An 11,990-nucleotide genomic window follows, 5' to 3' on the forward strand; every position below is an offset into this window, starting at 1 on the left:
TTTACTATTTGGAGTATCAGACATGACTATGTATACCTTTAATCTGGAGGGAGAGGCAGGCAGATCTGAGTTCCAGCAAGAGCTATACAGTGAGACCCTGTCTGTACACACACACACAGAGAGAGAGAGAGAGAGAGAGAGAGAGAGAGAGAGAGAGAGACAGACAGACAGACAGACAGACAGACAGACAGACAGACAGGAACAGAAAGATGGGGAGACAAAGAGACAGAGACAGAGAGACAGATTGATTTACTGGAGCTAGAGATGCTGGTCAGTGGTAGAGAGCTTGTCTAGCATGCTGAAGTCCTGGGTTTGGTCCTCAGTTCTACCACCACCACCATAGTATGATTTAGTCCATCATTTAAAATTCAAAGACAAAATATATGCCTCTTAAGTTCGGATGGGCAGGGGAAACTGGTAAAAAAAACAGCTATTCAAGATAGAAAATATAGTTATCAAAGAGAAAGTGTGATATTGATAATGGAATATTTGGGGTGATTTAAAAAAGTACAGAAACATGCGGGGTTAATTGTGTAACTTTGTAAATATAATTGATGCCTCTGAATTGCAAACTTCAAATGGTTGAAGTCAAAGATTTTTATGCTACATATCATCCTAGTTTTGTTGTTATTGCTATAATAAAACAACAAAACCAAGTTGGGGAGGAAAAGAGTTATTTCATCTTATAATGCCTAGGTCATACTCCATCCCTGAGGGAAGTTAGCTATAGGAACTGACAACACGAACCTGACGTCAGAAATGAAACAGAGACCATGCTACTCGCTGGTTTGCTCAGCTACCTTTCATATGTAACCAAGAACCACCTGTTCAAAGATGGCACCACACAGGGGCTCAGGTCCTCTCACATCATTCATTTTCTTTTTTTATCATTCATTTTCTAAAAATGCCCCACTGACATACTTCCAGGCCAATGTGATGGATCCAATATCCTATTCGAGGGTATTCCTCTTCCCAGATAACTCTAGCTTGTGTCAAGTTGACGAAAACTAACCAGCCCACATAGATTTTACTACATAAAGAAAAAAATTAAAGCCCTCTAATTACCTGTAAACCATGATAACATTCATAGCTGTAATATATGTAAAAACAACTATTTTTATTTACATTCATTAAGCCCTTATTCTATGTTCATTTCTTTCACAGCTTATAGTTGTTATTCGCACTCAAATACACACCTGCTGCAACAAGAAATTGTGAGCCAATAGAAGCTCACAAAGAAAAAGCAGTGTGTTTAAGATCACCGAGACCTCAGATGGCTGACTCAGACTGTACTGTACTAACCCAGACTGGTGGAACTGAGAGTCATTTACATCTTTTGGATGTAAATGACTGCGTGTGGAGATCTGGGTCTCTGTTCTTCAAGACTTCAAGACAGCTCTTGATCCTTTCCTGATACTCTACATCAAAAGAGGCCCAGGGCACAGGCATAACAATACAGGCTCTCCCTGCTGATCAGAAATAGCCAAAAAGAGGCAGAGGAAATATTAACACAATCTTAAGTTTATCAATGTCCTTGGAGATTCTAGTAGAGGTTCAGTGTCTCAGTCTAAGTCCTTCAAGAAGGAGATGCCCAAACAAAAGTTGATCTTAAGTGAGAAAAAGACATCATGTCCCTGCAGCAACCTTTCAGAAGACCCTTGCCAGATAAACATCAGACCCAGAACAAGAGCAGTCCAACTGACCCTGACCTATATCAAAACATCATTAGAAGGAACAGGGCAAAGCAGAGGAATAGCAGTGGGCAGCCAGAGGACAGACTGCAGGCCAATCTGACACTTGGGACAATGGGAGTAAGAGAAGGAGGAGAACTGGAAACAGGTTACATAATCTGGTCGAAACACTCTTGACCAGATGAACCAGGAGCTCATTGCTGAAATCTCATGTAGGGGCCCTCCAGCCCCCAGCTACAGGCTTCATTTCTAAACTACGCTTCACTCTTAGTTGGTGGTCACCCAGGGGGAACTATGACTTTGTATCAACCCAACCTAGTGGACCAGGGCCAGTAGCTAGTACTAATACTGGATCCTATAGCTTATTCTCTAAAATTCTTGGTCATTCATAGAATACTCTATTGAGAGGAAGAGCTTTTCCTCCAGGCATTTCATTGTCCAGCTAATAAAAGGAGAAACAAAGCATTGCCTGAAGCATAGAGCTCTAAAGTGAAGGAGCCAGGTTTCAAAGGGCATAGCACAGTGCTGAGCATTCAGGGCTGTGGGTTCCATCTGAAGCAAGAGTAAGCAAACCAAAACAACCCAAACAAACACTTCTAGGCCTGCCTTTGTGGCACATGTCTTCAAACTTTGAAACCAGTTCCATAGACACACACACACACACACACACACACACACACACACACACGTACGTGGTTTGAAAGACTCCAAAACCATAATTTGGGGGATTGTTATTCTTTTTTTTTCTTTTTGTTCTTGTTTTAGTAATGAGATCATCTGTTCTGGAAAATTCCTGACTCAGTACAAATGTATTGAAAGAAATCAGTCATGGGGTTGGAGAGATAGGTCAGCAGTTAAGAGTGCTCCCTGCTCTTTAAGTGGACCAGAATTTGGTTCCCACAGAGAAGACTCGAGTTCATTTTCTAGCACCCACGTTAAGGGGCTCACAGTGGCCTATAATTGTAACTCCAGGCCATCAAATGAACTCTGGTCCCAGTAGGCTCCCACACATAAATGGTGTACGCATAAATAAAATGTTAAAAAAAAAAGGGAAGAAATTACTCAGAAATAACTTTTTGCTACCCTCCTACAGAGAAGGAAACAGAGTAAACTAAGTTTGTTGGGGGCAAGAATATCAAGCTGCAAATTCCGCCACAGCAGCTAGGAGAAATCAGGTCTAAACACTTCTTTGGGCATGTCAGACAACGTGAAAAGAGATAGAACAATTTTACTCACACAGGCATCAACCTGTTCTCGATTTCTGAAAACATACACTAAGAGTGTGCTGGGACCATAAGAGAATCAGTCAGTCTGGGAGCTCAGATGAGTATTTAAGACGAAAGTAGGTTTGTTGGATAAAAGGAAGCAAAAGCAGACTGGAATGTATGACTTTGCAAAACAGCTCAGCAGGAGAAAATTTAGCACCTCGTGTATTTTCAAGGATCTGTGGAACTGTTTAATGTTCAGATTCTCAAACCTGATAATTGGGCAAAAGTCAGATCTCCTAACACTTAGCTCCACCATCTGTTGCTGACATAACATTTTACATAACATCAGAAATGCCAGATGGAGCCTTCACATTAGCCATGGCCATGATGTTTCACGGTCACAACATATAAGGAATCCCATGCACTTACTGAGTTTGTAGTTCTCTGGAGCTTCCAAATCACCAGTCCTTTGGTGTCTAGAACATCAATAACCCCAGACCTTCTACCCATGACAGAAGCTTCAATTTATTTTGACCTAAGGGGAGAAAGGGGGAAGGAACACATATTTGAAATGATGTCTCCATGGCAAATTATAACTTGTAGTTTAGAATTTAAATTGTGGTAAAACTTTTAAATCTTTTGCTGTATATGAAGTTGAGATTGTATCAAATGCCCATATAATAGACTAAGAAGTCAAGAAACAGTTATTGCTGTGGAACAAAGAAAGGTAATAGGTGTCCTGAGAGAAATAAGATTCCTACCATAAGCCTTTCTCAGCTGAAAGATTTATAAACCAGAAGCACCAGCTTCCATGCCTATAGTATACTTCAATATATATTAATACTCTGATATTCCCCTGGCACTCTTTCTGGCTAGTTTCATTCCTTTCACCATAATATCTATAACGCATCATTTTTTTGCATTTTTTCTTACCCGTCATAATACTAGTTTTCTATGTGACATCATGAACTGGGCGGGATGGCTTACACCTGCAATTTCAGCACTCAGGAGGAGGATTGATGTGGGTTCAAAACTACCCCAGGCTCCATAACAGTACAGGTCAAAAAGGACCATATTGCAAGACCCTGTGTAAATACACCCACACACACAGCCTCTGTGAGACAGCAACTCATATAGAAAGACATTCTGATTATGAGCTGTGCTATCCAATAGGCTGGGGCCCAGAGGAAAGAAAAGCTGTAGGAGGAAGGAAGCTGGCATATGAAACCTCACTGTTCTTGAGTGTGTTATCTGCTGATGCTGCTATCGCCTGTGAACGTCAGACGCTAGCTTATTCCACCTTTCAACAGGGACTCATGCTAACAGCATTTCCGGGGCGTTTTCAGCTCCAGCCTCTGACCAGGGCCATCACAATGATCCCTCCCATTCTGAGGCTCCTCGCTTCTTGGATTGAGGCGCTGGTTTTCTCTGGCTCTGCAGAGTGCAGACAGCCAGAGTTAGGTTACCCACCCTGTAATTGTATAAGCCAACTGAATAAATCTTTTATAAACATAAAAGTAAAGATGGCACTATATGAGCTTTGATTCGTCGGATTGCTTTTTCGTTGGCTGGTTTGCTAAGTTAGGTACCCACTTTTCAGTCCATCTCTTTAGAACTGCTCTGTGACACTCCATTGCTGTGTATACTGTGATGTGCCAACCATTACAAACAAAGCTGCAGTGACAATGTGCCATATTATTCTTTGCACAAACGTTAGAGAACAGATCAGCTTACAGATCTTTATGTTTAAAGTGAAAATTTCATTCCAGAATGACTTGTCAAGTCACCTATCCCGATAACAAAAGAGCACACAAGAACACACACACACACACACACACACAGAGAGAGAGAGAGAGAGAGAGAGAGAGAGAGAGAGAGAGAGAGAGAGAGAGAGAGACTCTGGTGCTCCTCAACTTGGAGATAGGGTCTCATGCAGCCCAGACTGACTTGAGACTCATTGTGTAACTGAGAAGGAGAAAGTTCCTTGTTTTCAGTTACACTAGTCTATTAGCTATGAAATTTAGCTTTGTTTAGTTTGCTTTCCTAAAAATCAGAGAAGTTAAATATGCATCTCTTTGGCATTAATTTCTCCTAGTCTGTGAGTTTATTTTCACATATAGCTTGCCTACAAGATGTCTCTTTGTCTTGCTGAATTGCAAACTTCTCTGCATATTTTAAGAAGCTAGCATATTTCCCTTCACATTTCTATCGCTTCTCTTTTTAAGGTTGAGAGTGCCTTGCTTTCTGTTGTGTTTATATTTCTGCTCTTTGTATTTGCTTCTCTCATCTTCATTGGAGAGTTGTATACTTGTCTGAGAATTCTAAAAATTCTATCCCTTATCTCCTCTTCTGAGGTTTTCATGATTCCTTTTTCATCAAGCTCTCTAAACTGTTCCATTTATCTTGATGGGGTACATGATAGTAAGTACCTTTGGAGAAGACTAACTATCCTACAGTCATTTGTGGCATCTTCTCTTACCTACTCTGCACATTATGATACCACTTTTAAAGCAAGTTTTCATTACTTCACAGGGCAACTTCACAGGGCAATTTCTAACATTATTATCTCTTGCTTTCTTATCAGAATTGTGTGGTCACCTTGTCAAGTTCTGGGGAAACTGGAATTTTTGTTTAAGTCCCATGCATTTATTAATCAATTTGAAAAGTGTCATCTTCCCAATCATGTCTCCCTCCCCCCCTTGATTTTGTTAGACCTACATTTATTCCAGACATCTGCTATACCCTTTATTCTAGTTTCTTAGTATAAATTTACTCAGCTAATTTGTGTTTGTTGCTCTGACACCTGAGAACTTTATTCTAAGATATTTTCTGTGTTTAACATTTATTTGTCTCACTGGTTTTGGCTTTTATGAAACATTTTAAAAAGCATTTGCATTTTATTCTTGCATGACATGAAATATAAATATAGCACTTTCCCACAGAGAGGCGATTATTTTCAGTTCTCATGAATAATCTCTTGACCACTGGTTTACAAGACCTCATTTATTATGCAATGTTTTCTTTTCATACACATCAGGGTGATTTTCCTACCATCAGTTACCATTGATGAATATATTCATTTTCATGTGAATATCATGATGTTCTCATTGCTGTCCATTTTGAATGTCTTTGTATATGTATTTGTGTATAAATACCCACAAAAATATTCAATGAAATGGTGTGTGTCTTTTGTCAAACGAAGTAATCAACCAGGATGCTCTCGTGGCATTGTTTCTAAGTTTTATATTATGTTTTAGTAGCTGACAGAGCAGCTCAGTTGCTCTTGCGTTTGTATTAAATCAGTGTGTATGCTAATTTGGAGGAAAAAAATCTCTCGTATTCAGTCTTTCATGAATTGATGATATATTCATTTATTCATATTTTCCTCTAAGACTCTCCTCTCCAATACTTTGTCATTTTCCTTGCACAGATTCATTTTGAAAGTACGGTTACATGCAAATATTTTAAAAAGAAACTCGTTCCCCTTATTTGCATACAACTTTGAGATACTTACTAAGAGGAGACAGAAAGCTGCTTTTGGACATTTCTCTTGAACCAGTTTACTTACCTCCCATAAAGAAAAATCTCCCAGTTTTTAATTATCTTGGGGTTTCTCAATAAGGAATTGTATGTGCCCAAATAATCTTTTTTTCATGTCGTACTTCTAATACTAGTGACAATAAGTGACAACACCTCGAAACTGTACTAACATACTAGCAGTGTGGATCCTTGTTCCTTGTAGTAGGATCTGGTCTCTTGTTTTAGCTCCTCCTGGTGTAGTATGTGCTGCTGATGAAAGGACTTCAATCGTGTTTGTCTGGATTCCCCCAGACAGCTGCTGAGCACTTTGTAAAGACAGCCTATCCTGTGTGAGTCTGTCTGGTCCTCTGTGTCTGGTGTCTGCTGGCTCCCAGCACACAACTGGAAATTGAATCAAGGCCACAAAGAATATGTCTTAAGTTAGATACTGGGGAGGCCCCAACAATCCAGGACTGTCTCTTTCTGGAAATGTCTACAGTCCTGGGAGACACCTGGGTTTCCCACATATGCTTCTGTCTATCATTGACCACATACTTAGAAACAAGTGGGAATTGTAGCAATTGTGTCAGCTGGGTTCCAGATGCCAATGTGGGCAAGATTCAGAACAGATATACTTGGAAAGTTATGCCTGCCTCTCATTTCTTAACCTTTTCACCCAAGGCAAACACCACTAACAAGTGAGGACATGTGTTATGTGTCGCAGACAATGTATAAATATGTGCCTTCCTTGATTTGTCTTCTGTGCCTTTCAAACACGTGTATTAAACATTTGTATGATAGAAACATTTTTTGCATCTTCTGTCTACTTAATATATTAAAGTAGTTATCCTTTTTAATGGGTATATAGTGCCCTCATTTTCCCTATTTTCCTTTTTTTCTGATTTCTTTCCTTGTATCTGGAACCAACCTTTCTCTAGGACAGTTGCAGGGATGTAGGGCGAGCACATTTGCTTCCTTAGCTTCATTTTCAGAACTACTTTAGCTAATGTTATTAAACTGCCATTACTTTAGAGTCTGGATTATGAATCATTGCTTATTAGTTTGTGATTTAATAACCTCGAGAATGTTTAAAAGCAGTCATCCCAATTTGACATTTCTGTGCCATGAAAACATGATTTTTATATTTTACAAAAGCATCAGGCTTAAAAAGTGATTGCTTTAAAGGAATAACAATAATATCAATGCCAGAACAAAGCTGATGGAATGGTCCATTTGGGTAACATGGCTTAAGTGGGATACATTTTTTTCCATCAAGAAAATGAATATGGTTTAGGAGTACATTCTTAGGGAGCATCTGAGGATAAATGTAAAAAAATAAATCATTAAAACTTTTAACATGTTTTACTGGGAAAAATACATGCTGTGTCTGGAAGGGGAAATGGGGCGTGACTAATCACATAATGAATTCTTCACAGAAGAAAGAATCAAAGAACCTAATACTGAACAATGAATGAACTTTGAACTGCAATGGGACACTGCTCCCAGAGCTGTCAGTGAGACTTCCATTTCTTTTTCTAAGTCGTTACCACTGGTCCGTTCAAAGTGACTGTGGATCGCTTGGTTTTAACTGCTCCCACTGTTGGTTGTAGGTGGATTTCCATAAATACTAATAATACCATGTCTTCATTGGTTATTTGGGTTACTGATTGCTCTTTATCTTCTTTGTGTCATTTTTTTTAAATTGGCTTAGAGATTGTTCTTGGATCTGTGGATTTGACATTGCTATTTTGGATTTCTCTTATTTAAGAACTATTTTTACCTTAGACCTTATCGCAGTTCTATGCATGTAGCAAGGTAGGAATTGGTCTCCCCTACAAGCACCACTGTATTTCCGTTTTGTACATATTTGGCTTAATTAATTTCATGTAGATTTTTGTAAAATTGCATTGTAAAGCTCTATTGCTAATAGATTTCCTGAGAAGAAAATGTTCCCTTCTATATGTCTTTCTTCTTTATGTCCTTCACTCACAATAGTGCCATGTTTTCTGAACACACATACACACCTTTACTCTCTGCCAGCATGGTCTAGATGATAGTTCCTAGACAACAACAAAACAAAATAGGACAAGCAGTGTTAGCCAGACACGGTAGTGCACGTCTTGAATCCTAGCATTGAGGAAGCAAAGGCCTATGAGTTCAAGACCAGCCTGTTATGCATCATGAATTCTAATTCGGCCAGAGCTACACAGTGATAACTGTCTAAAAGCAAACAGAAACTAAAACAGAGTCTGAAATTGTGAAGTTGTTATTTAAATAGAGCTTATTTTAGAGAGATGCCTGGTGCTCCCATGAAGTCTCTCTCTGATTAGGACTGTTAATTCCCTCCCAGAATAATGCTGCCAGTCTTTCAGAGGCTTCCAGATTTGATTCCTTTCTGTCCTCTCTGTCCAACAAATCGTCTCCACACCCTGGCGCACAAGCCAAATAGCCAGTCAAAAGAAGCCTTGAAGTGTAGCCATCTGTGAGCATTGAAGCAGGGTGATTGTGGTCAGCCCTGGAAGCTGCCGGTGTAGACCACAGATTGGCAAACAACTGTGGGGTGCAAGAGGGGGTGGGGGTGGGTTGAGCTGGCAGAAGGTGACATGTGCACACTGAAGCACACAAAGAGCTTGAAGTGATCAAGTATCTTGCAGACAGCTGGGACTGAGGTTAGCCGCCACCACCTGCTGGAGAGCAGCTGTCAGAGGGGAACAGCCAAGTTCAGGGCCCTGACACAGTCAGTGCCAGCCCAACAGGTGAAGGCTGGGGATTGGAAAGAGTCAGAGCCTCTGGGTCAGTCAGACAGTTGGCTTGTGGCCTGGGATATTATGTCTCATGCCCCAAGTGAAATGTCAGCTGTTCCCCTGTCGTATCTCAAAAAAAAAAAAATAACTTTTCCTCCTCTTCTTCTTCTTTCTCCCCCTCCTTCATTTTTTTCTTCTTCTTCAAGACAGGATCTCATGTAGGCTGGCCTTGAACTCACTATACAGTTGAGAGAAACCTTAAAACTTCTGATACAGATTTTACAATTTTGCACCACCTCTTATGACTAATTTTCCCCCTTCTAAGTGAGATTCAAGCATACTCACTTGTGCCTTCCTTCTTGTTTAGCTCCTTTGGGTCTGTGGACTGCAGCGTGGTACCTGTATTTTATGGCTAATATCAATTTATAAGTAAGAACATACCATGTATGTCCTTTCGGGTCTAGGTTACCTCACTCAGAATGGTATTATCAAGATCCACCCATTTGTCTACAAAGCTCATGTTGTCTTTGTTTTTTAATAGCTTAATAGTATTGCATTGCTTAGATGTACCACATTTTCTTTATTCGTTCTTCAGTTGAAGGACATCAGGGGGTCCATGAACAGATGTGGGGAAGGAACAAGAGGGATGGCCAGATAGCCATGAGAATGAATGGAAATCTGCAACTGATGAGAGTGAAGAGGTAGGTGACGTCTCCAGGAGGAGACAAAGACCTGGGAAAAGGGAGGCATCCAAGAATCAATCTAGGGAGGTATCCTTAGCTGTAACTCACAGCATTGTGGATATGGAACATGAAGAGGCCACCTCCTGTAGCCAGACATGAACCCTAAAGGAACAATAGGGACACCAATCCACCCACAAAACTTTCAACCCAAAATTTATTGTGTCTACAAAAAATTCAGGGGCTGGAACTGGAGCAGAGACTGAAGGAACAACCAACCAGTAACCAGCCAAACTTGAAACCCATCCCATGGGTAAGCACCAATTTCGGACACTATTAATGATACTCTGTTATACTTGCAGACAGGAGTCTAAGATAGCTGTCTTCTGAGAGGCTCCACCCAGGAACTAACTCTGATACAGACACCCACAGCAAAACAGTGGATGGAGCTTGGGGACTCTTATGGAAGAATAGAAGGAAGGATTGAGGGCCCCAAAGGGGAACAGGAACTCCACAGGAGTTCAACTAAACTGGACCCTTGGGGCTCTCAGAAACGGAACCACCAACCAATGAGCATACACGGACTGAACTTAGGCTTCCTGCACATATGTAGCAGATATGCAGTGTGGTCTTCATGTGGATCTCAAACAACTGGAGCAGCGGCTATCCCAAAAGCTGTTGTCTGTATGTGGGATATATTCTTCTAGCTGGGCTGACTTCTGGCCTCAGTTGGAGAAGATGTGCCTAGCGTCACAGAGACTTGATGCACCAGGGTGGGGGGGATGCTCAGGGGGTCCCCACCAGCTCAAAGAAGAAGGGGAGGATGGCCGAAGGATTGTAGAAGGGAGTGACTGGGAAGGGGGCAGTGAATGGAATATAAAGTGAATAAGTAAATTATTACTATTATTATTATTATTGTTGTTGTTGTTGTTGTTGTTTTAAAAACAATTGTGCACAAACATCATTCATGCAGTACTGGATATTGAACCCAGAGCTTTGTGCATGATAATCAGGTAGCATGGAAATGTAGCACCAACTGGAGGACATTCACAGCCCTTTCTCACAGTCTTAGTGAAGATTCACGTTCTTGGGGCAGCCTCTTGGGCCACACACTAGATGTAATCAAGTCCATAGCCAAGGTCACTTGCCTGAGTTCTGGGATCACAAAAAGCGAGTAGGCTCACCTAGCCATTGTACGCAGATCTGTAATATGCTTATTCAGCTTCCTGACAGGGAAGCCCCATAGTCAGGAAAGACTAAATGCACAGAGTGAAAAGACCAGTCAGTCGCAGGGTCAAGCATGAGCCCACACAGGGCAGATGTAACAAAGGCTGAAAGAGTTGCTAGGCAGAGCCTAGTAACTGGTCAGCACTAAAGCAGAATCTACTTGGCAAGTGTAGGAATCACACAGGGAGGGGCTACTGTTGCACAGTCTATTCCTGGTACATTTCAAAAGCTTCACATTCTATTGCCATGGACAAATAATCATGGTTACTTTAATTCTGCTTATTAGTGAGTCTGTGTCTGATAGACAATGAGTGCTCTCTTGGCTTCTAGTGCTTGGAATGGAGTTGCATATGCACTGTTGAAATGGTAAATTGCTCGGACCATTAGCTACTTCTACCAGTCTATTTAATGAAAATGTTCAGTGTTAGCAAAAGAGCAGAAAGATGCGCCCTCACATACGACCAGTGAGAGGTAAACTAAGACCTTTCCAGGGAAGTAATTTCATGACCAGCATTAGAACTAAAGCATTCGTATAATTCAGTCTACCATCTCTACTTTATGAGCACAACATATACATGGATGGTCAGGCATGCAGGTATTTGGTGTTACATCGTGTATAACAGCATGACAGGAATCAGAGACATGGACATCTTTGTGCCACACCCCTTGCCTGTCCTCTTGTTCTCAGCATACCTGTCATGGGAAGGTTCATGCAAGGTCCTAGCCTAACCTCTATTATAGACTCACCTTAATGGCTTAAGTCTTCTGCCACGGGTCTTTCTCAGGCCACAGAAAGCCAATCAGACTGTGACAGGCAAAGAATTGCATAGTAGTTAACTATGAGGACCGCACTCTACCAATGAGAGAAAGAGATGAAAGATGAATGCTCCAACCTCCCTACTTTCTAGAGAGAGAGAGAGA

At 40.9% G+C, this 11,990-nt stretch overlaps 1 long non-coding RNA gene across 6 annotated transcripts in view; it reads left to right on the forward strand.

Moving 5' to 3' along the window:
- The window catches only part of LOC120099210 (uncharacterized), a 45,596-nt gene extending 34,875 nt beyond the window's left edge, over positions 1 to 10,721 (forward strand). For all 6 annotated transcript variants that reach the window (XR_010061417.1, XR_005498205.2, XR_005498208.2 and 3 more), the window contains 2 exons: positions 9,758 to 9,863; positions 10,205 to 10,721. This is a non-coding gene — a long non-coding RNA (uncharacterized LOC120099210). The remainder of the gene's footprint in view (positions 1 to 9,757; positions 9,864 to 10,204) is intronic.
- Positions 10,722 to 11,990: the final 1,269 nt, after the last annotated feature.

The sequence above is a fragment of the Rattus norvegicus genome, chromosome X, assembly GCF_036323735.1.
Source record: "Rattus norvegicus strain BN/NHsdMcwi chromosome X, GRCr8, whole genome shotgun sequence".
In the NCBI taxonomy this organism is placed as follows: domain Eukaryota; kingdom Metazoa; phylum Chordata; class Mammalia; order Rodentia; family Muridae; genus Rattus; species Rattus norvegicus.